The sequence below is a fragment of the Triticum aestivum genome, chromosome 2D (genome assembly GCF_018294505.1).
Source record: "Triticum aestivum cultivar Chinese Spring chromosome 2D, IWGSC CS RefSeq v2.1, whole genome shotgun sequence".
In the NCBI taxonomy this organism is placed as follows: domain Eukaryota; kingdom Viridiplantae; phylum Streptophyta; class Magnoliopsida; order Poales; family Poaceae; genus Triticum; species Triticum aestivum.
Genome location: NC_057799.1, coordinates 399,388,637 through 399,414,204, shown reverse-complemented (window position 1 = coordinate 399,414,204; position 25,568 = coordinate 399,388,637). Strand labels below are relative to the sequence as shown.

The 25,568-nt window shown below is 47.0% G+C and overlaps 1 pseudogene; it reads left to right on the top strand.

Moving 5' to 3' along the window:
- Window positions 1-8,288: 8,288 nt before the first annotated feature.
- LOC123049418 (aquaporin PIP1-2-like) lies at window positions 8,289-10,737 on the top strand (annotated as a pseudogene).
- Window positions 10,738-25,568: the final 14,831 nt, after the last annotated feature.

Sequence of the window (25,568 nt, the reverse complement as noted above, 5' to 3'; positions counted from 1 at the left end):
CAGCCCCGTGAGTTCTTCATCAGGCTGCGACGGCCACCGCGTCATTGCCTTCGTCTCCCTACTCCATTCGCTCGGGAGATGGAGCTCGACCCGCCATAGACCCTCGAGTTGCATATGAGGGGCTGCGGGAACGGCGGCACGCGGGTCGACGTCGACTTTCCCGCTCCTCACGTCATGTACCTTCGTCGCGGATGGAAGAATTTCGCTCGTGTCCACAGCCTAACGGCGGGGCTCGTTCTCTACTTCAAATTAATGGAGAACGGCCTGCTCTCCGTCAAAGTCTTCAGGGACCTTGAAACTCGCCTGAAGTGTTGCGTGGAGAGCTCCTCCAATGATGAAGACTCCTCCTCGAGCGGGAGTGATCAGGAGGACAGCGACAGCGACGACGAGGGCGTCGAGCGGGGGGACGCCGACCTCGACTCCAACTGACCGCATTGCCCCTCCCTCGGCCATGCGCCCTGCCGGGGGCCTTCCTCGTCAAGCTCTCCGCCGGTGTGTTCCCCGTCGCCTCCTTGGGCGGCTGGCATAGGAAGGCCGGAGAAAACGAAGAAGGCGGGTGGTGGCCCGTCAAGTCGGAGTACGCGGGCACTGACGCCTTCGTCGCGTATTGTCGGCCCGCTGCCGCATCTTTCGGCTCCTCTCCCGGCGTTTTCTGCTGCTCGTACATCATCTAGGCGTTCTTTTTCCCCTCCTGCTATCTCGTTCCATCTTCTGAGGAGAGGGACAAGAAAGGGATTACGGGCATCTTATCTCTTTTTAGTTTGTAAGCCTGCGGGCATTTGTTACATTTAGAACTTGTAGTCCCCTTGCTCATGTTTTTCATTCCGTATGAACTGTACCTGTATGAGACGTTTTTAATGAAAAAGGGTGCTTGCCGGGATCTTTGTGCGTGAGTGAGGCCCATGCCAAGGAATGAATCCTTGTTATTTTGAAGATAAACATTGTCGCCCGGCAACAGGCCTTGCCATCCCCTTACTTCATTCGACCATTCTCACGCTCTTGGCGAAGGTGGGGGCGAAGTAGAGTTAGGCCCATCGTTTATTTCCTTGTTACCGCGACTACGACCCAGTTCCGACCCAGGGAATAGTTCTTGGGTATAGGAAAAAGGGGGAGCACGGTGGCCTAGGAATAAAACGAGGTTTCGTACACCCCAACTCCATACGGAATGCACAATGGGGGATGAAAAACTTATCTGGATCTGCAGCCCCCGGCAGCCTTGGCTTGCCGTGGTTGGATTCTTGTGTCCGCGGCCCCTGGCAACCTTGGCTTGCCGGGGCCGGAGTGCTGGCTTGTTCTCTTTCTTCCAAACCGCTCAGCAGAAATGTCCATGTACCCTGCGAACCAAAGAGGACGGAAAGGAACAGAGAGACGCACACTCAACCTCTATCCTAGGGGTTAGTCGCCTCTAAGAACTATCAACCCTAACCGAGGGAGAGACTTGACCTAGCATGCATGCTAAAACTTAGGGCGCCAGCACTTCATTTATTTATGCTCAGGGTCTGCGCTTGGCTTTGTACAGAGGGTTACATGCCTTGCCGGCAAGGCTTGTACAAAAGGTGTTTTGCCGTGGGGCCCGGCAATCGCGCCTTATGGGTAAAATTTGCGAAGATGTTCAATGTTCCAGGAGTTGCTCACTGGAATAGCATCTTCGGTCTCTAGGCGGACTGCACCGGGTCTGGTGAATCGTATTACCCGATAAGGGCCTTCCCACTTCGGCGTCAACTTGTTGGAATTCTTGGCCGATTGAACGCACCGAAGAACAAGGTCGCCTTCCTCAAAGCTTCGGGCATGAACCTTGCGGCTATGGTAGCGGCACAAGGCTTGCTGGTAGCGCACTACTCTCACAGCCGCCTAAAGACGATCTTCCTCGAGGAGCGATGCATCATCTTGCCGCAATTGCTCTTACTCAAGCTCATCATAAGCGAGCACTCGAGGTGACTCGTATGTGAGTTCCATGGGGAGAACTGCTTCTGCCCCGTATACCAGGGCAAAGGGTGTCTAGCCGGTGGCTCAATTTGGCGTCGTTCTGATTGACCAAAGAACCGCCGGCAACTCATCGATCTAGCGCCTTCCGCTCTTGTGCAGCCTGTCAAAAGTCTTTGTCCTCAGGCCTCGCAGTACTTCAGCATTTGCCCTCTCCGCGTGGCCGTTGCTCTGTGGGTGTGCCACGGAAGCGAAACAGACCTTGTTGCCGAGGTCTTGGATGTATTGCATGAAGGTGTGGCTTATGAACTGCGTGCCATTGTCGGTGATGACTCTGTTTGGTACACCAAAACGGGAGACTAGCCCCTTGAAGAACTTGACGGCTGACTGCGCTGTCACCTTCCTCACTGCTTCCACCTCTGGCCACTTTGTGAACTTGTCGATTGCAACGTACAAGTACTCAAAGCCCACGACTGCGTGGGGGAAAGAGCCCAGTATGTCGAGCCCCCAGACCGAAATTGGCCAGGACAGAGGAATTTTCTGTAGAGCTTGGGCTAGTTGATGAAGCTTCTTTGAATGAAACTGGCACGCTTCACACTTGGTTACTAGTGCCGCTGCATCCTGGAGGGCTGTGGGCCAAAAGAAACCTTGCCGGAATGCCTTGCCGGCAAGGGTCCTCGACCCTATGTGGGAACCACATATGCCTCTGTGTATCTCTGCCAACAGCTCCAGTCCTTCCTCCCGGGGAATGCACTTCAATTTCACACCGTTCGAGCTTTTTCTGTAAAGGACGTCGTCGACGAACTGATACATAGTAGACCGACGGGCTACTTTCTCCGCTTCTTCCTGCTCCTCAGGGAGTTCCCCTGTTTGGAGGAATCGGACGGTATGTTGTGCCCATGCCAGAGCCCGGGGCTCAACGGCAAGGACTAAAGGCATTTCCTCTGCCATAGGAGCGGTCATCTCTACGGCCGGGGCTTGACGCCCTGCCGGAGTCGGTTGCCCCTCAGTAGGCTCAGTGTCCACGGCAACATCCTTGCCGGCGGCTCCTGGGAGCTCGGCGGGGAAGTACTTCCCGGGGCTTGATTTCCTTCGCTTATTCTGCTTTGTTGATGGTTCAACAGATGGTTGCGTTAACCGAAGCACAAAAGTACCTGGTTCCACAGGTAGTTTGAAGGCAGTGCGCTTCGACAGGTAGTTGGCGATGTCGTTCTCCACTCGGGGAACATGCTCCGCTTGTATACCGCCAAAGCGCTCCTCCAGCTTCCTCACCTCATCTACGTAGGCCTCCATAAACGGTATTTGATAATCTTTGTTGACTTGCCTAACGACGAGCTGTGAATCACCCCTGACAATGAGCTTCTTAATCCCGAGGTCTGCCGTGATCATGAGACCGACAAGCAGCCCCTCGTATTCAGCAGTGTTTTTTGTGGACATCTCCCTGGGGAAGTACAACTGGATTACATACTTGAGGTGCTCTCCGGTGGGCGCAACGAGCAGCACACCAGCGCCGGTGCCTTGTAGCGAGAAAGCCCCGTCAAAGTACATAAATCCAGTTGCGACTTGCTTCCTTGCCAGGGAGAGTGGTCTCCTGGATCTCTTCGTTGGGCATTGAGGTCCATTCTGCAATGATCTCTGCCAAGACTCTGCTCTGGACTATCGAAGTACTCTCAAACTTCAAACCAAAGCTCGACAGTTCCAAGGCCCACTCCACGATCCTCCCGGTCGTGTCTAGGTTATGCAGTATCCCTTGCAACGGGAGGCGGGTGACGACGGTGATTTCGTGGGCTTGGAAGTAATGATGCAGCTTCCTCGAGGCCATAAGAAGGCCGAAGAGCAATTTCTGCACACCAGAGTACCTTGACCTAGCCCCCTGCAAGAGGGAGCTGACAAAGTAAACTGGGTGCTGCATCATCTTCTTCCTCTACACCACTCCATTTGGTTGCACGGGCCCCGTCCCGATGGCGTCAGACTCTGCCGGGGGCCTTGCCTTACCGGCACCAGGCCCTGCCGGGGGGAGCTCTGGCTCGCCATCCACCAGCCCTGCCGTTGCTACTGCCTCTTCATCGACCTCCCTCTGCGCCACTAGCGTGGTGCTGACCACCTGATTCGTTGCCGCTAGATACAGCAGCAATGGCTCTTGTGGCTTAGGCGCAACTAGTATCGGCATAGAGGAGAGGTATTTCTTCAAATCCTGCAGTATCGCTTCGGCCTCTGGGGTCCATTCCATTGGGCCCACCTTTTTCAAGATTTTGAAGAAGGGAAGGGCACGCTCAGCAGACTTGGAGATGAATCTGCTCATGGCGGCAATGCAGCCAGTGAGCCGACGCACATCCTAGATCCGCTTGGGCGCCTCAATCTGCTCAATAGCTTTGATCTTGTCTGGCACTACAAGAAATATGTCAACTTGTGACCTTCTCTTAGTGACCCCAGCTGAGTTTTCATGGCTATTTCGCTTGGAAGGGCTCAAACCCTGAAATTGCTTACACCAAATGGTCACAAAGCAGACAAGAGGCGCCAATGACCTTATTTCTACCTGATTACGACCAATATAAATGGTCATGAGGTTGTGAACGTGGATGCATTGGTACTTATTGCTATGACTAGGCGCCACCTCATCAGTTTTGCCAATGTGTCATGTCCATGTGTCAATTTGTGCACTAGGTTGTGAAGCAACCTATATTTCTGTCATTCCCAAAATTCCCAAAAAAATTGGGCATTCTTTACTATCCAAATCATTGCATCATGACAATATTCAACTCCATTTGCCTGGTAAATCTTCCTCGGTAAATTTCCAAAGTTTTTGTTCAACTCGAACTGTTGTGAAGGAAGTACTAGTTAGGCACATCCTAATGAGCTAAATTTTTGCCACATCTTCTATATTCCCAAATCATTGCTCTCCACAAAATTTGAGCCCCATCTAACAATACATGTGAGTGTGGCTTCAACATTCATATTGCTGTCCAGTGTGGTACGTTCCAAAGCAAGTGACACCTAGGCTCCTCCATTTGAGCTGCAAATTTTCCAAGATAGTTTCCTTAGTGGATGATCATCCTCAGCCAAAACTCAGGCCCATTGGCCATGTGCATTTCTCGTACCACTAATCAAACACTTGGGTGCTAATTCATGTTTGAGCATTGTTCGGTCTCCTCATGAGATTCTTCTGTTGTTAGTTTATTCCAAGAATCTACCTGGGACGTGCCAAACCTACTAGACATGCCTAGGCTTCCCAGAACGCATGGCAATGCCACGGTCACGCGGTGACCACGCGGCGGGCATGCGAGTCTACGCGCTTTGGAGTTGGGGCCCTGGGCCACCGTCCAAACCTCAACGTATCACCACCAAACCATGTATTTATGCTTAAATAGATACTTATGTACCTAGAAATGATTTTTGGAAAAAATAAATAGCAAACTATGAGGCAGCTACAGTTCAAATTTGACCCGCTTCCTACTGAATCGGCGGGAGTTTGTCTTTTTCACCAGAGATGGATCAAAGCTTTTGACACCCAACCATTTTGTTAATTGTGCATTAAATATGGCCTAGTATTTTAGAAAATTGATTTGGTCCAATTTTGCAACAAACATATGGTAGGTCCTTCACAAAAAAAACTCATTTCGGCCACTCAGAAAATGGAAAATGAATTTTCCATGCAAAGAAAATGAAAAATCCCTTAGGCAACATTGTTTGGAATTCCAAGATGCACCCTTGTGCACAATATGAGATCATTTGAACAAACTATGCCATGAATGTGGCCATAAGATTGATCATTTGGCTTGAAAGCCATGAATCTTCACGCATGATAGCTCATTTCTGAGAACACTTTTTTTAAAATAATTGCCGTATTACAAGTTTATTATTTTTCCTGGAAACTTGGTCACATATGATCATACAATGCGAAGGTTTTTCAATTTTTTAATTTTTTTGAACTGTTTATACCCGTTTCAAAATGCGGTCAAAACGGTGGGCTTGACCGTTCCTAGCTAGTGGTTGAATCTTGGAAAACTTTTGATGTTTCTCTGATTAAATAGATACTTATGTACATAGAAATGATTTTTGGAAAAAATAAAGAGCAAACTATGAGGCAGCTTTAGTTTAAATTTGACCCGCTTCCTGCTGAATCGGCGGAAATTTGTCTTTTTCATCATAGATGGATCAAAGTTTTTGACACCCAACCATTTTGTCAATTGTGCATTAAATATGTCCTAGTATTTTAGAAAATTGATTTGGTCCATTTTTGCAAGAATATGGTAGGTCCTTCACAAAAAAACTCATTTCGGGCACTCCGAAAATGCAAAATGAATTTTCCGTGCAAAGAAAATGAATACTCCCTTAGGGAACATTGTTTGGAATTCCAAGATGCACCCTTGTGCACAATAGGAGATCATTTGAACAAACTATGCCATGAATGTGGCCATAAGATTGATCATTTGGCTTGAAAGCCACGAATCTTCACGCATGATAACTCATTTCTGAGAACACTTTTTTGAAATAATTGTCGTATTACAAGTTTATTATTTTTCCTGGAAACTTGGTCACATATTGACACAATGCGAAGGTTTTCCAATTTTTTTTATTTTTTTGAATTTTTTATACCCGTTTCAAAATGCGGTCAAAACGGCGGGCAAGGCCGTTCGTAGCTAGTGGTTGAATCTTTGAATTTTTTTGGTGTTTCTCTGATTAAATAGATACTTATGTACCTAGAAATGATTTTTGGAAAAAATAAAGAGCAAACTATGAGGCAGCTGCAGTTCAAATTTGACCCGCTTCCTACTGAATTGGCGGAAACTTGTCTTTTTCACAAGAGGTGGGTCAACGCTTTTGACACCCAACCATTTGGCAATTGTGCATGAAATATGGCCTAGTATTTTATAAAATTGATTAGGTCCAATTTTGCAACAAATATATGGTAGGTCCTTCACAAAAAAACTCATTTCGGGCACTCAAAAAATGGAAAATGAACTTTCCGTGCAAAGAAAATGAAAACTCCCTTAGGAAACATTGTTTGGAATTCCAAGATGCACCCTTGTGCACAATATGAGATCATTTGAACAAACTATGCCATGAATGTGTCCATAAGTTTGATCATTTGGCTTGAAAGCCATGAATCTTCACGCATGATAGCTCATTTCTGAGAACACTTTTTTGAAATAATTACCGTATTACAAGTTTATTATTTTTCCTGGAAACTTGGTCACATATAATGACACAATGTGAAGGATTTCCAATTTTTTGATTTTTTTTGATTTTTTTATGCTTGTTTCAAAATGCGGTCAAAACGACGGGCATGACCGTTCATAGCTAGTGCTTGAATCTTGGAAACCTTTTGGTGTTTCTCTTATTAAATAGATACTTTTGTATCTAAAAATGATTTTTGGGAAAAATAAATAGCAAACTATGCGGCAGCTGCAGTTTAAATTTGACCTGCTTCCAACTGAATCGGCAGAAATTTGTCTTTTTCACGAGAGGTGGATAAAAGCTTTTGACACCCTACCATTTGGTTAATTGTGAATTAAATATGGTCTAGTATTTTAGAAAATTGATTTGGTCCAATTTTGCAACAATTATTTGGTAGGTTCTTCACAAAAAACCGCATTTCAGGCACTCAAAAAATGGAAAATGATTTTTCGTGCAAAGAAAATGAAAAATTCCTTAGTCAACATTGTTTGTCATTCAAGATACAAACTTGTGCACAATGTGAGACCATTTTTTTAATTTTTCATGTCTAAAAGTAGAAGAAAAACAAAAGAAAACACACAAATCACATATACTCTATTCCCATTGGTGGAGTTGGTTTGACACGGATTGATGACATGGTGCCCATCCATCCATCCATCATCCCACATCCATCCATCCATTTATCTATGGAGAACAAAAAAGAAAATGAAAAGGGGAAACCCCACAGACCCACCCACCCCGATCCATCCCTCCCACACCCCCTCTCGTCTCCCACCCACCCCTGATCCCATCCCTCCCAAACCCTAACCCGCACCCGCACTCCTCCTTCCTCGGCTCCTCGCCGCCGCCACCTCCTCCCCGTCCCGCAGCGGCGCCCACCACGTCACCTGTCAGCCGCCCTCGCAGGTGGCTGCATCCACGGCGACGACGGTGGCCACGGTCGGTCATCTCCCTATCCGCCTCTCTCCCTAACGCCAGACCCAATCCGCCGTCGTCCTCTTCTCCAGTCGCACCGGCGACCTCCAACCTCATCGCCAGCAGCCCCTCCCCTTTCCTCCTAGATCGAATCGAGCTGCTCATGTCGTGGCTAGATCTGGCAGGAATTCCCTCCCTCCCACCTCGCTCCGCATCCCGATCCAGACACACACATCGACAGAGCTTTTGGCAGCTCCTGCTCAGCTGCTCCCATGGGCCTCTGTCTGTCCGTGGCCTACGCCCACCGCCAGGCCGTGCAGCACGACGACGCCGTCGACGTGATGGTCTGTGGCAGCGGCTCCAACTGCTAAGGGATGGATGGATGCAGGCGGGCACATCAATCCGGCGGTGACCTTCGGGCTGTTCCTGGCGAGATCATCGGCACCTTCTTCCTTGTCTACACCGTCTTCTCCGCCACCGACGCCAGGGACTCCCACGTTCCCGTGAGTACCATCACCGCCATTCTTCCCCCTATTGAATCTCCTTACTGTGTGTGCTTAATGGTGTGTGGAACGTCGACAGATCCTTGCCCCGCTGCCAATCGGGTTCGTCGTGTTCCTGGTCCACCTAGCCACCATCCCCATCACCGGCATCAACCTGGCGAGGAGCCTCGGCGCGGCCATCATCTACAACAGGGAGCACGCCTGGTTAGACCACGTGAGTGAACTAAAACCGAAACTAAATCCTAACACCCGCCTTTTCCTTTGTCTGAACTTGAAAGCATGGCACTTGTTTTTTGCAGTAGTAGTAACTGCAGGCATGTGGTAACTTTAAGTTGATGCAGGCGCATAACTACTCTAGAACACCTAATTAACTGATGTGTAATTGAGAAGCTTAATCTGGTGAACCGATGAGACAGTAGCAGCAATAATTGAACTAATGCTATATGTAGGCTTAACAAACTGAGCAAGGGAAACCATTATATCCCCTTGTTTTATGATTTAGCTTTTATTTCTTCTAGCCAAACATGTGCTTTAGCTTTTTGCCTTTTCTTATCAATAGTTTTTTTGCTTGTTTTTGAGCTACTGCCACTTTGAGCTGTTGTACATTATCTGGTGTACATTTTGTGGTCTAGAAACAAAATTACTAAGTAAGGTGAAGCCCTGAGCTTGACTTCATCGTTGTGCTCTATGTATATTTATTTACTGCTATAACATGGATATATATTCACCTTTAATGTTAGTTGTAGCGCTAACACATCCATATGTGAAAAAAGGGTTCAGACAGAACTATGCTTGCTAGTACTATCTCTCTAAAACATGTGCAATTTGAATCCCAACAATCCAACCTGGTAGTGGCAGATTTTGCCTTCTTAGAGTTGTATTGCGATTTAATTTAGTGCTACATGGTTTTAGATTTCTTTGTTCACTTGAGCAGGAAAACTAAGTAAGATGCATATTTGACACATGGTATCGGCAAGGACAGAATGGCTTCTGATGTGTTGTGCTTATGTATTATGATTGCAGCTGCCGACCTCTTCCTGGGCTTCGCAACCAGCTTCCAGCAGGTCTACGCGCTGGCGCAGTGCGACGTTTACTGCAGCAACTGCGTCACCCAGCCCGTGCAGCGCGTCGCGGTCGAGTGCGGTGGCGCCCCCTCCGGCCAGGTCTACCTCGACAAGTGCTACATTACCTACAGCTACTACCCCCACTATTTCATGAATGGTTCATTACAGTAGTTCTTTCTGCAGTAATTTCAATGTTTCATAGATTAAGATTACAGATGTATGTTCATGAATGATGATTAGTTTCAGTTATTTCCCAACTTGAAAGAAACCGAAATAGGCAGTAGTAGGACAATGAGTCAGCCTGCACTAGTACAAGTACATGAACAAGTAGTATTATACGAGTCAGTGTTGATTTTGAAATTTGATGCTCTCTAATGATTGCTCACGTGCCCTGAGGAATATGTTATTCCTTTTTCATCATCAGGATGACAACAAGTCTTCTTAGTGGGATCAGACGGCACATTGCTGTTGCCAAAAACACTGTGATGTCGTTTCACTTGTATGCCATACTCTCGCACCAAGTCTTGGTATATATATATATATGCTGATCCCATGTTGAACCTGAGCTCAATTATTTTGGGAAATACCGAGACATCCGATGGCCTATCATCATCTTTACGTAGTTGTTAGTTGACTTATCGTTATGTATAAGCAGCTCATCTGGCGGCAGTACTATTGGTTATTATTTATAAGAAGTCATATTGATCATGAAAAATATGCCACAACAAACTTTGAAACAATACTGATAACAGTTTCACATAGTTTAGCCCCTTTATATTGCTTGCTCTCACTCAATAGGCACCATTTGTCCATTTCTGTTCCATATCTCTTACCCTGATGTTGAAAAAGTAATTAAGTCTTGAACTACTTGAATCATTGATGTGCTGTAAATCTATGCTCGGTTCTATATGCGAAGGTAGACACTATCTTTGCTGCTTGTGTCTTGAATAAATAAATAAAATTCTGTAATGATGATCTGAAATGTCATACAGGTGACCATTTTTGCTGTTGCCGCCGTCGTGCCGGTTGGAGGTGCTGCTGCTGCATCTGGCGGAGCTGCAGCTGCCGCCCCAAAGGGCAACCTTCATCAAACACAACCCCATAACAGGGCCTCAAGGTTCTGTGCCCCATCGCCCCTCTTTCTAAATTACTGAAACAAAAATGGCTAGGCCTGATGTGCCTCTTGTATCTGTTGCTCGATTTGTTATGATTTGATTCACCAAGAGTGATTCTTCTACAGTTTTGTAGTATGGTTAAATGGAACAACGAGGGATGTTTCTAATTTGGTTATTGCTAGAATAATTCATCGACTTGAGATATGCTGGGATGTTTTGCCTGTCCTTACTGAAGAAGATAAGAATGGAATTTAATTGGATGGTCCCTTTCATCGCGCTTAATTATGTTCTGCTTGAGTTTACTGCCTTATTATGTTCTGCTTGAGTTGACACTATTTATGTCCGAACCTGGGTTTATACTCTTTGCTTGTCGTCATCACTCATCGGTTGGGCTGTTTACTTAATGTATTTGTTGTCCGATTGCTCCATCATATTTCCTGATGTACTTCTACATATATATGTTGGTTGTAATCTGCTTGAATGATCCAAGTACTTGATATTCCATTCTGTTCTTGTAGGTGAATGGAGCTTGTGTTGTTGATAGAACACCGTTGATGACTTCTTCCTATGTTGAAGAGCATGTTCCGTGGTATCCAAGAGTAGCTAGCTTTAACTTGGCAGAGCATTTTATTTTTCAATCGCAATATTTGTGATTGTGTGGAATATTGTATGGTTATGTATGTGAAGTTTTAAGTTCCTGGGCATGCAATATTTGTAGGTTAAACTGGTTGTTGTGATGTGAACGAGTGTATGGAGTTTCACATGTTCTGTTCTGTACAGAATATATTGTAATAAACCTATTTTGGTTGTTATTTGAAGATTTTCATATTTTTTTCTTCTTTCTGTTTGATATATACTGCTTAAAAAGCGATGTGGATCCACTGCCAGGAAAAATTTGACAATTGGGACCCATCTAAAAACTGGACCGCAAAAAACCCTCGAAAATAAAAATGAAATGGACCGCAAAAGGCCATGCCTAGAAAATAAAAAGGCCAAATTGTTGGGCCAGGCCCATGCAGCTAGAGAAAATTCATAGAAAAAATTTACATTAAAAAGGCTGAATTGTTGGGCTCGGCCCATGTAAAACGCCGAATCGGACCGGGCTGATTCTTATGCCACATCAGCTTGCCACGCTGGATGCCTACGTGGCCTGAGGAGGTTGCTAGTGACCAAAACTTTGGTCGTGGAACCAACGACCTTTTACATATCACAAAGAAGGTCACTAATTTCAGTTTACGACCGCCAGCTTTTGACCTTCTGTTTTTGGTCACAAAAAGGTCGCAAATGAAAAACTTATGACCTTTCAGCGGCCAATAGTGAGGGTCACAAGTTGAAATATTTCTTGTAGTGTGGGTTCACCTCGATCCCACGCTGTGACACAAAGAACCCGAGAAATTTGCTGGACGGAACGCCAAAGACACACATCTCAAGGTTCAATTTGAGGTTGATCTTGCGCAGATTTGCAAACGTCTCCTCCAAATCTTGTACAAGTGTTGCCCTGTCCTTGGTTTTGACCACTATGTCATCCGTATAAGCTTCCATATTTCTATGTTACTAGGGCTCAAAACCAATTTGGACTGCCCTTGCAAACGTTGAGCCATCACTCTTCAACCCGAAAGGCATCCGTAAAAAGCTATACGTACCAGATGGGGTGATGAATGCTGTCTTCTCTTCGTATTCCCTTGTCATGAAGATCTGGCGGTATCCTGAGTAGGCGTCAAGGAATGACAACAGATCACACCCGGCCATGGAGTCAACAATCTGGTCGATGCGCGGCAACAGGAAAGGGTCCTTGGGACAAGCCTTATTGATATCTGTGTAGTCAATACACAGCCTCCACTTCCCATTTGCCTTGCGCACCACCACCGGATTGGCCAACCACGTCGGATGGAGTACTCCTCTTACCAAGCCTACCGCTTCCAACTTCTTGATCTCCTCTGTGATGAACTCCTGTCTTTCCAAAGCTTGCTTCCTGACCTTCTACTTGACGGGTCGGGCATGAGGACAGACAACAAGATGGTGCTCAATCACCTCCCTGGGAACGCCGGGGATGTCGGATGCTTGCCATGAAAACACTCGACATTCGCCCGCAGGAAAGTGACGAGCGCACCTTCCTATTTGCCGTCGAGGGTGGAGCTTATAGTCAAAGCCCCTCCCGTGCCATCCTCCTTGATGGACACCTTCTTGGTCTCTCGTGGAGCAGCTCTGGATTTCTTGATCTTGCCGGTGGAGCTCTCTGGCACGTCCTCGACGGGAGCACGACACTCCGAAGAGGTGCGCTTGCCGGAGTGGGTGCGAGAGGTCTTGCCGGTCTTCTTCCCTCCCGGAGCTTCAGCGGCAGGAGCAAGTGCCTTGGCGGCAGTTGCTGCAACTGCTTACCGGTAGAGTTGCTCGGCACAGATCAGCGCGTCCTTCTTGTCGGAGGGGACGGTGATGATGGTCATCGGCCCAGGCATCTTCAGCGTGTTGTACGCGTAATGCGACGCGCCATGAACTTAGCTAGTGCCGGGCGGCCGAGGATCCCGTTGTAGGGCAAGGGGGTCTCGGCTACGTCGAAGACAATCCTCTCCGTCATGTAGTTCAACTTGCCTCCAAATGTCACAGGCAGCGTGAGCTTACCCTTCAGCTGACTCCTTCCCGGGTTGACCCCTTGAAACGTGCCCGTCTCCTCGAGGTCTCCATCAGGAATCTGCAGCCTTTTGATCACAACGGGCGAGATCAAGTTCAGGCCGGCCCCGTCATCAACTAGCATCTTTGTCACCTTGAGGTTGTGTATCGTTGGTGAAACCAACAACGGCAAACACCCGACCGCAGTTGTGCGATCAGGGTCGTCCTCGGTGTCAAAGATGATAGGCATGCTGGACCACTTCAGTGGCTTCTGAGTGTCGAATGATGGTTCCACTGCTGTGATCTCACGTGCCCACTGCTTGAGCTGGCGGTGAGAGGTATGCAGCGAGGTACCACCATCGACGCACATGGCCTCCGTAGCTTTCTGGAACTCATGCTCACCGGACTCGTCGTCCTCGTCATGATCATCATCTTCCTGCTTCTTGTCACGGCCCCAAGCGGGCCTCTCTTGCTGGTTATCATTGCCGCGACGGCCTCCTTGGCCGCCACGCTTCTTGCCGGATCCTTCGGCACCATCCTAGCCCTTCTCCTTGTCCCGCCTCTCATACTCGGCCTTTTGCTTTTCAGCAAGCAGCTCAACTTGTCGGCAGTTGTGGAAGTCGTGGCCCTTGGTGCAGTGGATCTTGCAATACTGCTTGTCGGAGCCTCCTGGCTTGTCGGCAAGCGGCGCACCCGGCAATCTCCTTGCCGGGGTCATCTGCCTTGGCCTTCTTGGCAGTGCCGGTGTTGTCGGATCCCTCGACGGCAAGCACGGCCTTGCACTTGCGCTTCCTGTTGCGACGCCGGCCCTTCTTTATCGGGGCGGCAGTGTCTTCGTCTATAGAGTCGGTTCCTGCACCGGCGTCCTCGCCGGGGTACTTCCTTCCCTCTTCAGCTCGAGCGCATCTATCAGCCAGAACATAAAGTTCGGCCACACTTTGACCTTGTTCATCGCCAGCTCTTCACGCATCTTGTGGTTGCGCACATTCTGATGGAATGCACTGATCACGGCGGCGGGATGAATATCCGGGATGTTGTATTGCACCCGGCTGAACCTCTGTATGTACTTGCGCAGGTTTACACCTTCCTTCTGGGGAATGATATGCAAATCTCTTGCCTGGCCACGAGCTTGGTGGCCTCCAGTGAAGGCAGCAACGAATTCATGACACAGATCCGACCAAGAAGAAATGGAATCCGCCGGCAAGTGCATCAACCCCGACATGACATTGGGTTTTAGTGCCAGCGGGAAGTAATTGGCAAGCACCTTGTCGTCGCGAGCCCCAGCGGCTTGCATCACGATGGTGTAGATGCTGAGGAACTCAGACGGGTGGGTCTTGCCGTTGTACTTCTTGCCGACGTTGGGCTTGAACGTGCGGTGGGACGGCCACTGGAACTGCCGCAGCTCATGGGAAAAGGCTGGGAAACCCACCTCGTATGGTAGGCCACCGGAGCCTCCCAGTGTTGGGTGATCCATAGTGGGCCCTGCCTGCCTATCTGACTGGTGGCGTCCATCGCGCTGGCGCTCGATGGTGGTTCGAGCGTCTTCATGGGCTCGCTCCCGAAGAACTTGGCGCTGATCGCGGTGGGTCCGTGGGTCGGACGACGCTATGGAAATGTTATCACAAGCGTCATCACGACGGATCGACACCCGCGGTGGCTGGAATGGAGGAGGAGAGTGCACCATGGCCGTAGCACCCCCGGTCCTTCCACCGCTGGCATGCGGTGGCTCGACGGAGCGCGGGCCTGAGGGCCACGCTGGTCGTGGCTCATCTATGTTGGCGACGCCGACAAGTCTCCGGATGGTGGCTCTCCATTCGTCGAGTTTTTCCGCAGCAGGAGGAAAGTCCAGGAGCAATTGCGCGCGTGCCAAAGCTTCTGCTAGCATGGGTGGCGGTGAAAGCTGCGTGGACTGTGACGCGCTCCGACTTCTAACCACGTTAGAAGGAGCTCTATCACGGCCTGGCGGTTGTGCGCCATTTTCGCCAGCGTCTTGGCGTGCCTGCTGGCCTTCTATGCCCCGTGAATGAGGCGCAGGACTCTTCCCACGGCGGCGCCCAGGGTCACCGGCGTGGTGACGCTGCTCATCGCGCACAACCTGGGAAGAGCGCGTCGTGGGCGCCGACGTAAGCGTCTTGGAAGTTGCCCGCAGGCGGCACGACGCCTCCCCTGGAGGGCCCCGCGCCGCCTGTGGGGGCCCTTCTCTGTCTTTGGATCCGGCGGCGTGCGGCTCATCGTCTCGCGCACGAACGACGCCGCTCGCCCGGCTTTGACTGCTAGGGCGATGCGGGTGTTTGCGGGCTGTGCCTCAGCTTCCGTCCGCGACCGCCCCACCGCTCGCCCGCACTAGAACGGGCCGTTCGGCTCCCGACGAACCGATTGCCATGATCGTCTTCTTCTTGGGAGCCATGGCGACGAAGAACTGCTAAACTAGCTGCTAGACCGGATTTTCACAACTGCGCCCCCTACCTGGCGCGCCATAGATGTCGGTGAGAACGACATCTATGGGATCACTGGGATCCCTTCTACGGTTGGCGGGCACGGGGTTGTGCAAAGAGCAGGTCTAGGAGCCAGCACAAAAATCGTTTACCGAGGTTCGGGCCGCGAGGATGCGTAAAACCCTAGTCCTTCTTTGGTGTATGTATTTGTGTGTTCTTGAGTTCTTGAGCTAGCTACGATGTGTGTCTAGTAAAAAAGATCAGAATCCCTCTCCTGGATGCCTCGGGCCTCCTTTTGTAGACAAAAGGGGTTGCCACAGTGGCACACAGGAGGTGGAAAGGTCTACAGTACACAAGCTTATCGCCTGTCATTACGGGACAAGACGCATTAAATACTCCCCCTTAGGTGTCCTGTTGCTTTATTGGAGATGGCAACGAGGCCCGTCCCGTCCGTCGCCGCCACGCCCTCCTCCGACACGCGTACAGGCCAACGATGCATGTGGCGCCATGTAGGCTGGCAGGCTGCTGAGATGGCGTGGTGGTAAGGTCTTCACGAAGACCTGCATGCCACCACGCACTACAAGAAATATGTCAACTTGTGACCACCACTATTGGTTACTGAATGGTCATTGTTTTCCATTTGTGACCTTTTTGTGACCAAAGACAGAAGGTCAAAAGCTGGTCGTCGTAAACTGAAATTAACGACCTTTCTTTTGGAATAGTCGTAGACATTTATGACTAAAAAAGGTCGTAGATTTAACAACCAATTATTTTTGTCACTAGCAATCCGCCCACACCACGTCAGATCCACCGTGGCAAGCTGACGTGGTAGAATTACGACCAAATGAAAAGGTCGTAAAATAGAATCAGCCCGGTCCATTTCGGCCGTCTAGATGGGCCAAGCCCAATAATTTAGCCCATTTATTTTATTTTCTTTATTTTTGCTTATCTGCATGGGCCTGGCCCAATAATTTGGCCTTTTATTTTCTGGGAATGGAGCCTTTTTCTGCTGAATTTTTTTTAAAGTCCACTATTGTTTTGGGCCACAGCCTTTTTAGTCTAGTTCTAATTTGGGCCTTGGCCTTTTTATTTTCTGGAATGCAGCCTTTTACAAACTTTTTTCTTATACTCAACTCCTTTTTTAGGCCCAAGCCTTTTTAGTCTAATTCTTGTTTGGGCCTCGGCCTTTTTGCAGTGCAACTAAGTTTAATCCAAATAATATTTAGAAAATAATTCAGAAAATGCATAACTTCACAGGTTCATAACAAGTGCTCACAGGTTCATAACAAGTTCTCAAAGAAAAGGCATAGCTTCCAAAATGCCATCACAGGTTCAAACAAGTGCTCATAGGTTCAAAATGCCATCACAGGTTCAAACAAGTGCTCACAGGTGCAAAATGCAAAATGCTCCCAGGTTCACAAGATCCCAGGTTCACAAGTGCTCCCAGTTTCATTTGCCAAGTGCAAAATGCAACAAACTGCATAAGTTCACGACCTACTACGACAAAAGTTCACATGTTCAAAGACAAACTTCACAGTCATCAAACTACCTTAGCTCCAAAGAGAGCCATCAAGTGGGCTAACTTCTCATCCTGCTCTTGAGACTTCTTGCGCAGCAGCCAAAGTTCCTTGCCGCGTGCAGCTCCAGCTTCTTTCGCCTTCATCTTGATTGCAGCCAATTCTTCTTGCATCACTTCAGCTTGAAGCTCCGACCTCTCCAGCTTCTGCTCAAGATCATGAACATGAGTAGCCACTTCAACAGTTGCTTTGCCGGAGTTGTTCCTAGATGACTGGACCCCAACATTCTTGAGGAATGTGCTTTGCTTGACTTCGGTCTTGAGCACTTCTTCAACAATTTCAATAGCAGACTTTGGCTCTTCACCTTCTGGTACCGGCGCGTCCTTCATTTTTTTACATCTCAAGCTAGCATATGGAGGAAAATGATAGACATTAGTGGGAGATCTATTTCACATTTTGCAAACCAAACCAAGCAAGAGGAACCAAACCAACACACAAAGGGATTATTTGAAGTAACCAAACCAGCACACAAAATCTATACATAGATATTTTACTCAAACTCAAACAGAAGAAGATGATGACTAGTAACTTGACATCATTATTTGAATAGTAACTTATGTGACCTGGAGACATGCAATTGGACAATATGATCGCTTCATTAAGCCTAGAATGGTGGTTCTATATAAGATGGCTTCCCGAGTGAGCCGATCATCAAACTAACATTCAGATCAAAATTCATCATAGCATAAAAAATGCAAAAAATAGCTACAGCAAGTTCTGATATCTTTGTTGAACTATCAAACAGCATCAAAGCATGGAACATAGCGTGTGTTCTTGACTGGCTCCGAATCAAACAGCATCAAAGCATCAAACATCAAAGCTAGCTGTGAATCAAACAGGGTTGAGGTTTCTAGACAAAAGTTTGAATTGGCTGGACAAAGCATGGAGTGACTTACTATAGCAGTCTTGACTGGCTCCGAAAACCCGTGCTTCTTGCTGTTGTGGGTGGCCTTAAACAAGTCAATCGCAGACAGCTCCTCACCCTTATGCTCTTCTTTCTGAAATGTTTTTCAACAAAAATCAAAATGTTATTCAGCAAGAATCAGAAATGTTATTCAACGAGGATCAAACGGTAAGGTCTCTAGAGAAAAGTTCTCACAGTGGCAAAAATGTGTGTTGTGTAGTGCCTAGAACCAGTTCTCTGATTGTACACGACTTTTTCTCGATTCATCTTGTTCGACACACAGGTTTCCTACAAAAAAGCATACTGTCAGCATGATCTAGCACTAGCATATCATGTGCAGAACATAAAGCATCAAACAAAGCAGAGACAAACCTTGTGTTTTGGGGTAGACCACATCTCCACTAGAGCTTGCCATTCACCGTGTGTCAGATCTGGCACCGGAGACTTGATGCTGACTTTGTTTGCGGCTACGGTATCAAAATACTTCTTCTTGATCTGATGGTGTCTGTTCTTTGAATTTTTCTGCAGAATATCTTTGCACGCGGTCTTGATGGTCTCCGAGTCCGTGTTCATCTCAAAATTTGCCTACCAAGACAGCAAACAAGGTAGGAACAAAATTAGTGATCATGCATAGGTGTAACAGAAAATAGATAGCACATTAACTATGAAACAAGTAGCTTAGAGCAACTTTCCCAATGTAGTTCTCCAATAGACTAGCATTTTTTTGTATAGCTTGAAGTGAGGAAGGACCGGAAGATGGCTTCTTGCAACGAGTCCACACTCAGAAGCAAGCTTTGCTGCCTGCAGAGGCTTCTCTGGATGCTTCATCCCTTCGGCAATTTGGATAGGCACCTTGCTACCAAGCGACTTGGTGATTCTCTCTAGCCCTTTGCCCTTTCTAAGTCTAGTCTTGGTAGTCATTGCATCTGAAAATGAAATTGAACTCATAAATTAGAATAGAAATCGACAAAAGCATACATGATCATTCCATTTGGAAAATGCACTAGTAAAAGAGAGCATTGCAAAGGTCAACTTGCCTGGTTGAAGCACAAGCTGCTGTTCTTCTTCATTGATGACAACATTCCTGCCAATAGAAGGTGCAACAGGGCTGAGGTCTGTGTGGACAGTGCCTGCTTCATCTATGCAGATAGTTCCTCCTTCATCTAGGCACACAGCGCCACTTCCATCCATGCGGAGAGTGGTTCCTTCATCCATGGGCGGCAACTCATCACCCATTTGCACCGAGGTCTCAGAGTCCATCCGCAGCAGACTTTCCTTATGGTCCGTCGTAGTCGCCATCTTTGCTTTATGCCTTGTGACTCTATCAGGAGCAGGTTCATCAGGTTCCAGGATCCTCTTTTTTTGTCCTGGAGCTGGGGCCATCACCCTTCCTGGAGGCATTGCAGCAGATGTTTCTGAGCTCTTCCTCTTCTTGCTGACTGTCTTCTTAACACCAGGCCTCTTCATCCTAGATTCCTTCAGTGCCTCGTATAAACAGCACGGAAAAAGCATTAGATCACAAGAGAAATATGTGAGCACAAGGAAACACATAGCATATAAGAACCCCAACCCTCCAAGCAAGACAGAGTTTGCACCTTAACAGTCTTCTTCACTACGACATCATCCACTTCCTCTCCATCAATAACTTCATCCTCCTTAGGATTGTACTCTGGTTCATCATTGATAACTCCACTACCTTCTTGAACCTCATCACTTCTACCTTCTTGTACATCATTTGTTTTTCTAATCATCGACGTTATTGCACCGATGCCAAGGGACTGGAACATCCGATTGTTCCTCATCATATTTCTAGCCCTAACCTTCTCGTACTCGGTGAGAGGCTCTTCTTTGCATGATAAAGGAAATGTAACTATTAGGTGAATGTTTGGAATGCATGGACAGAAAGCCAAACATATCTTATGATATTTTATTATCATTTAATCCTAGTTATTCAGGTAAGGAAGACTAACAGCACACAGGCACAATTAAGCCAGCTTATTCAGATTGCAGCAATACATTTCACTTAGCATATTAAGACACAGATTTTATGAAACTGACAGTATAACCACAAGAAGCAAGTTGCATACCAACGGTTGGCCTCATGTTTGACCTTGTCCTCCTTGCCATGGATGATCTTGAGGTGGTGCTTGCAAAATAGAATAAATAACAATCAGATACAACAGGGATAAAGTAAAATGATGCACTTGTATCAATGAAGGAAAGCATTTGGACCATCATGCACATACGTGTAATACATGTGAAACAAACTTGATGGATCAACAATACAATGATCTAGTGTTATTAATTAAGCAAACATGTAAGTCACTAAACAAGCATGCATGTACACTGGAAAGATATGAAGCATCTCTTAATATCTTCACTACATCAAGCAGGAGGTAGTAATGTACATCAAGAAATCTTCCTAGTGCCTCATATAAAGTACACAACAAGCAAGCAAAGTGCTAGTAGTACTGCTGATGCAAACCCTAACCCTATGTATGCTAGAAAGCAACTAAAATGAAGCAAACTATATATGTGAAGCAATGCATTAGCAGTAATATATGTGAAGCAAACTACATCAAGCTAAGTGAATTAAGGTTGTGGTACCAGAGACAAGAATAGAACTCACATGTATTACAATTATATATAGTTGGATACAAATACAGTGCACACGAATTATACTTCAGCAATGTGGATTAGCAAAAACAACTATTTACAACAATTACTTTTATGTTTTAACTTGCAATTTTATCCATGTACCTGCAATCATCTATAAGCAAATGAATTACTCAACTGTTTTCCCTAATGGAGGCAGGCTTATGCATTCAGAGCAACTGATTTCCCAACAGTTGATGAATAAAGAAGCAAGCAGTGTTAACGATATACTAGGCCTTGAAATCATGCTTATGCAGGCAATTTAGAAGAGTATATCATGAGGACCTTCAAAACAACTAGATGTTGCCACTGGAAAAGCATGAAACAACTATACTTGCAGAAGTACAAAAGCAGATGAAAAAACTATACTCAACTATTGATTATGTTGCCTCTACACACCAAACATGGCTACAGACTAGAAGAACACAAATTCAGACATTTCGACAATTAGAATCAACCTTGTATATTACAGCACCCAAAATTATCTAGCACCAATATAGTATATATTAAAACTAGTCATACTGCCTTAACACACCAGGAATTCCAATACCACAATAAGTACTAATCATTCTCTTGTTCACTGGAAAGAAGAACACAAGCTTCATGCACATATCATAAAAGAAGAACACTGCTACAAACCCCATGGGCACATCATAAAAGAAGTCTTCTACTTGAAGAATCAGGATGGGCTGCTGGTACAGCAGTGATATATCAATCACCATGCAAACCCCTACAACATCTGCTGCAATGGCATCCAACAAGAACCCTAACCCCATCATGTTCTAGCCATGAACCAGAGGGAGATCATCCCCAAGAACCCCATGAAACCTAACCCTGACCCCATGAACCCTAACCCTAACCCCATGAACCAGAAGGAGATCATCCCCAATTCCCCATGCAACAATAAACATGACCCCATAAACAAGCACCAGGAGATCCTAACCCTAGAAGATCCTAACCCATGATCCACCGAACAACCAAAGGGGAGATGGATCCAGCAGAGGAAGGGAGATGGATCCACCGAACGACCAATCATATCCCTAACCCTAGAATATCGAGGGGAGATGGAGAAGTACCTAGGGGCGGATGTTCTTGATGATGCAGCGGTGGTTGTCGTCGATGTAGCCGCCGTCGTCAATTTAGCCACCGTCATCATCGATGTAGTCGATGTAGCCGCCGCCGTCGTCGATGTAGTCGATGTAGCCGCCGTCATCGTCGATGATGCGGGTGATGTAGCCGTCGAGGGGAGGGGATTCGTCGTCGGGGAGGGCGGTGCGACGCGGCGCGGCGGGCGGTGCAGCGGCGTGGCGGGGCGGCACGGAGCAAGGGAGGGAGTGGGGTGGGGCAGCGCGGAGCAAGGGAGGGAGTGGGACGGTGCGGAGCAGGGGAGGGAGTGGGGAGAAGCTAGGGTTCGTCGGGGAGAGGTGAGGGGAATGGAGTGGGGAAATTTTGGGGAGTGGGATCCCGCGTGTTTAGTGGGAGAGGGGTGGTGGGTCCCGCATGGTAGTGGGAGAGAAGTGGGAAATTTTGGTGGGGCGGGAGGGAAAATTTGGTGCTAGGAGGGAAATTTTGGTGGGGTGTGAGGGAAATTTTCACCAGTTTTTAGAGGTTTTGAGGCAGAAAAAATTAGGGTTTTTTTGTAAACTTTGTAGAAATCATGGTTAAAATCATATCGAATCGCTTAAGAAAACATCGGTATTGCAAGTTTAGTATTTTTGCTATTTAGTAGGCCACATTTGATGATGTGACACGGAGGTCTCCCATTTTTTTATTTTTTTTGAATTTTTTTACGGTGTTTTAAAAAACCGGCCAATTTCATCACGACGGCCGTCCGTGGCTAGGGTTTGAGTCGTGCCAATCTGTTGTCGATTCTGTGATGAAATGCCTACCTGTGAAGCTAAAAAGGATTTTTAGGGAAAATAACGGGCAAGCTATGGAGGACCCGCAGTTCAAATTCTAGCCGGTTCCAGCTGAATCGGCCGAAGGTTGTCTGAATGGCCGGGAGTAGCTACGAGGGTCGAAAAAGCATGATTTTTGGCGACCGTCCGTAAAATAGGGTCTACTTTGAGATACACATGGAATGGCGCCATTTGGGGTGACCCTCCTTGTAGCCGCTTCACGAAAAACGCATGTTTTTTGCATTCAAAAAAATGAAAAACGGTTTTTTTTGTGAAACAAGTTGGAACCTAGCTTTGGCAACATTGTTCGCCATCACAAGACGGAGGCATGCACCAAATTTGGGCATATTATCACAAACTATTCAATGAATGCGGCCATATCATTGCTAGTTAGGCTTGAAAGCCTTGAATCTTCGTTCATGGTAGGTTGTTTTTGAGAACACCTTTTCAAAAAAACATCGGTATTGCAAGTTTAGTATTTTTGCTAGTTGGTAGGCCACATTTGATGATGTGACGTGGAGGTCTCCCATTTTTTTTGTTTTTTTTTTGAATTTTTTACGGTGTTTTAAAAAACCGGCCGATTTCATCACGACGGCCGTCCGTGGCTAGGGTTTGAGTCGTGCCAATCAGTTGTCGATTCTGTGATGAAATGCCTACCTGTGAAGCTAAAAATGATTTTTAGCGAAAATAACGGGCAAGCTATGGAGGACCCATAGTTCAAATTCCAGCCGGTTCTAGCTGAATCGGCCGAAGGTTGTCTGAATGGCCGGGAGTAGCTACAATTGTCGGAAAAGCATGATTTTTGGCGACCGTCCATAAAATAGGGTCTACTTTGAGATAGACATGGAATGGCGCCATTTGGGGTGACCCTCCTTGTAGCCGCTTCATGAAAAACGCATGTTTTTAGCATTCAAAAAATGAAAACGGTTTTTTTTGTGAAACAAGTTGGAACCTAGCTTTGGCAACATTGTTTGCCATCACAAGACGGAGGCATGCGCCAAATTTGGGCATATTATCACAAACTATTCAATGAATGCGGGCCATATCATTGCTAGTTAGGCTTGAAAGCCATGAATCTTCTTTCATGGTAGGTTGTTTTTGAGAACACCTTTTCAAAAAAACATCAGTATTGCAAGTTTAGTATTTTTGCTACTTGGTAGGCCACATTTGATGATGTGACGCGGAGGTCTCCCATTTTTCTGATTTTTTTTGAATTTTTTATGGTGTTTTCAAAAACCAGCCGATTTTGTCACGGCGGCCATCCGTGGCTAGGGTTTGAGTCATGTTTTTAGCATTCAAAAAATCAAACTTATATTGTTTCATACATGAGCATGCACAAAAACCCAGAATTTTACCTTTCATCCATGAGCATGCATAATTTCAATTCCCATCAATTACCAAACTGAATATTCATAATTAAGAAACTAACATGTTTATATGACACTGTCATACAGCATCCATGAGCATGCACAAAATTAAACCTGACATACTTAACATTGACATGTGCAGGTTACACTAACAAGCTTAAACCTAACATGCTTAACATTGCCACTTCATTTCTTAACATATTCACTCCTCCTTCTTCTCCTTCATCAACCTGATGCGCTCAGAGTGACGAATCCCAACGCGGATGTACTCCTCTACCATAATTGGCATGGTCCTGTCACCAAGCTATCCGATTGCAGGCGCCACCACCATCACGAGGTCATTGTCAGGCACCACCATTGCGAGGTCATCATTAGGCACCACAATCGTGAGGTCGTCGTCAGCCACCATAGCAAGGTCGTCGTCCGCCACCACCATAGCAGGGTCGTCGTCAGCCACCACCATAGCAAGGTCGTCATCCGCCACCACCATAGCAGGGTCGTCGTCAGCTAGAATAGGCTGCTCCTCGTCATCCCCGCTCTGCTCCTCGTCATCCCCGCTCCGCTCCTCGTCATCCCCGCTACTGCTCCCATTGCCTGGCCAAATGCAACAAAGTGTGAACATGGTGTTGTCGTCGTGCTGGTAGAGGAAGCCAAAAGGACAGGAAGAAGAGAGGCAGAGAGCTTACTGGCATCGTCGTCGTGCTGGTAGTACATGCGGCACATGGTGTTGTCGAACATCTTCACGGTGAGCATGGCGTCGCCATCGTACCGGAAGACAAGGAAGTGCCCGAGCTGTAGCTCATGGGCACGGGCGAAATGATCCTAGCCGGGCCCTAGGTACATGTGACCTTCGCCATCGAACACCACCAACACGTCCCACAGCCTGCGAAGCCCGCTGCCGGCCTCCCGCAGCTTCACTTTGTGGGGCTCACGGCCGGCGAGCATCTTCGCAAAATTTTCAGGCAGCCTCTGCAGCGAGGGTCAAGTAGTGGTTAATTGTGCCAATCAAGCACTAGACAGCAGAGTGATGATAAAGAGATGAGTGATGATAAATATACCTGCCTACTGCAAGATTTCTCAATTACGATCTCAAAGAACTTGAAACCTTCCAAGCCAGCAATCTCTCTTCTCTCAAAAGCAGCATTGTAATTAAACAACAAGTTACCATAAACAGGACTGGACATAAATAGGAAACAAGCAACAAGAATAACAACATCATGTGCCTCAATTTGCTCCTACTATATCTTGGCAAAGGGGCAATCATCATCAGCAACAAGAATAACAACATCATGTGCACCCATCAACATCAACAACACCCATCAGGTAACCACAACAAAAATAACAACAGCAACATCATCAGGTGACCACCAACAGCAACAACACTAAAATCTACTATAAATGGACCAGAACACAGCTAGAACCATATC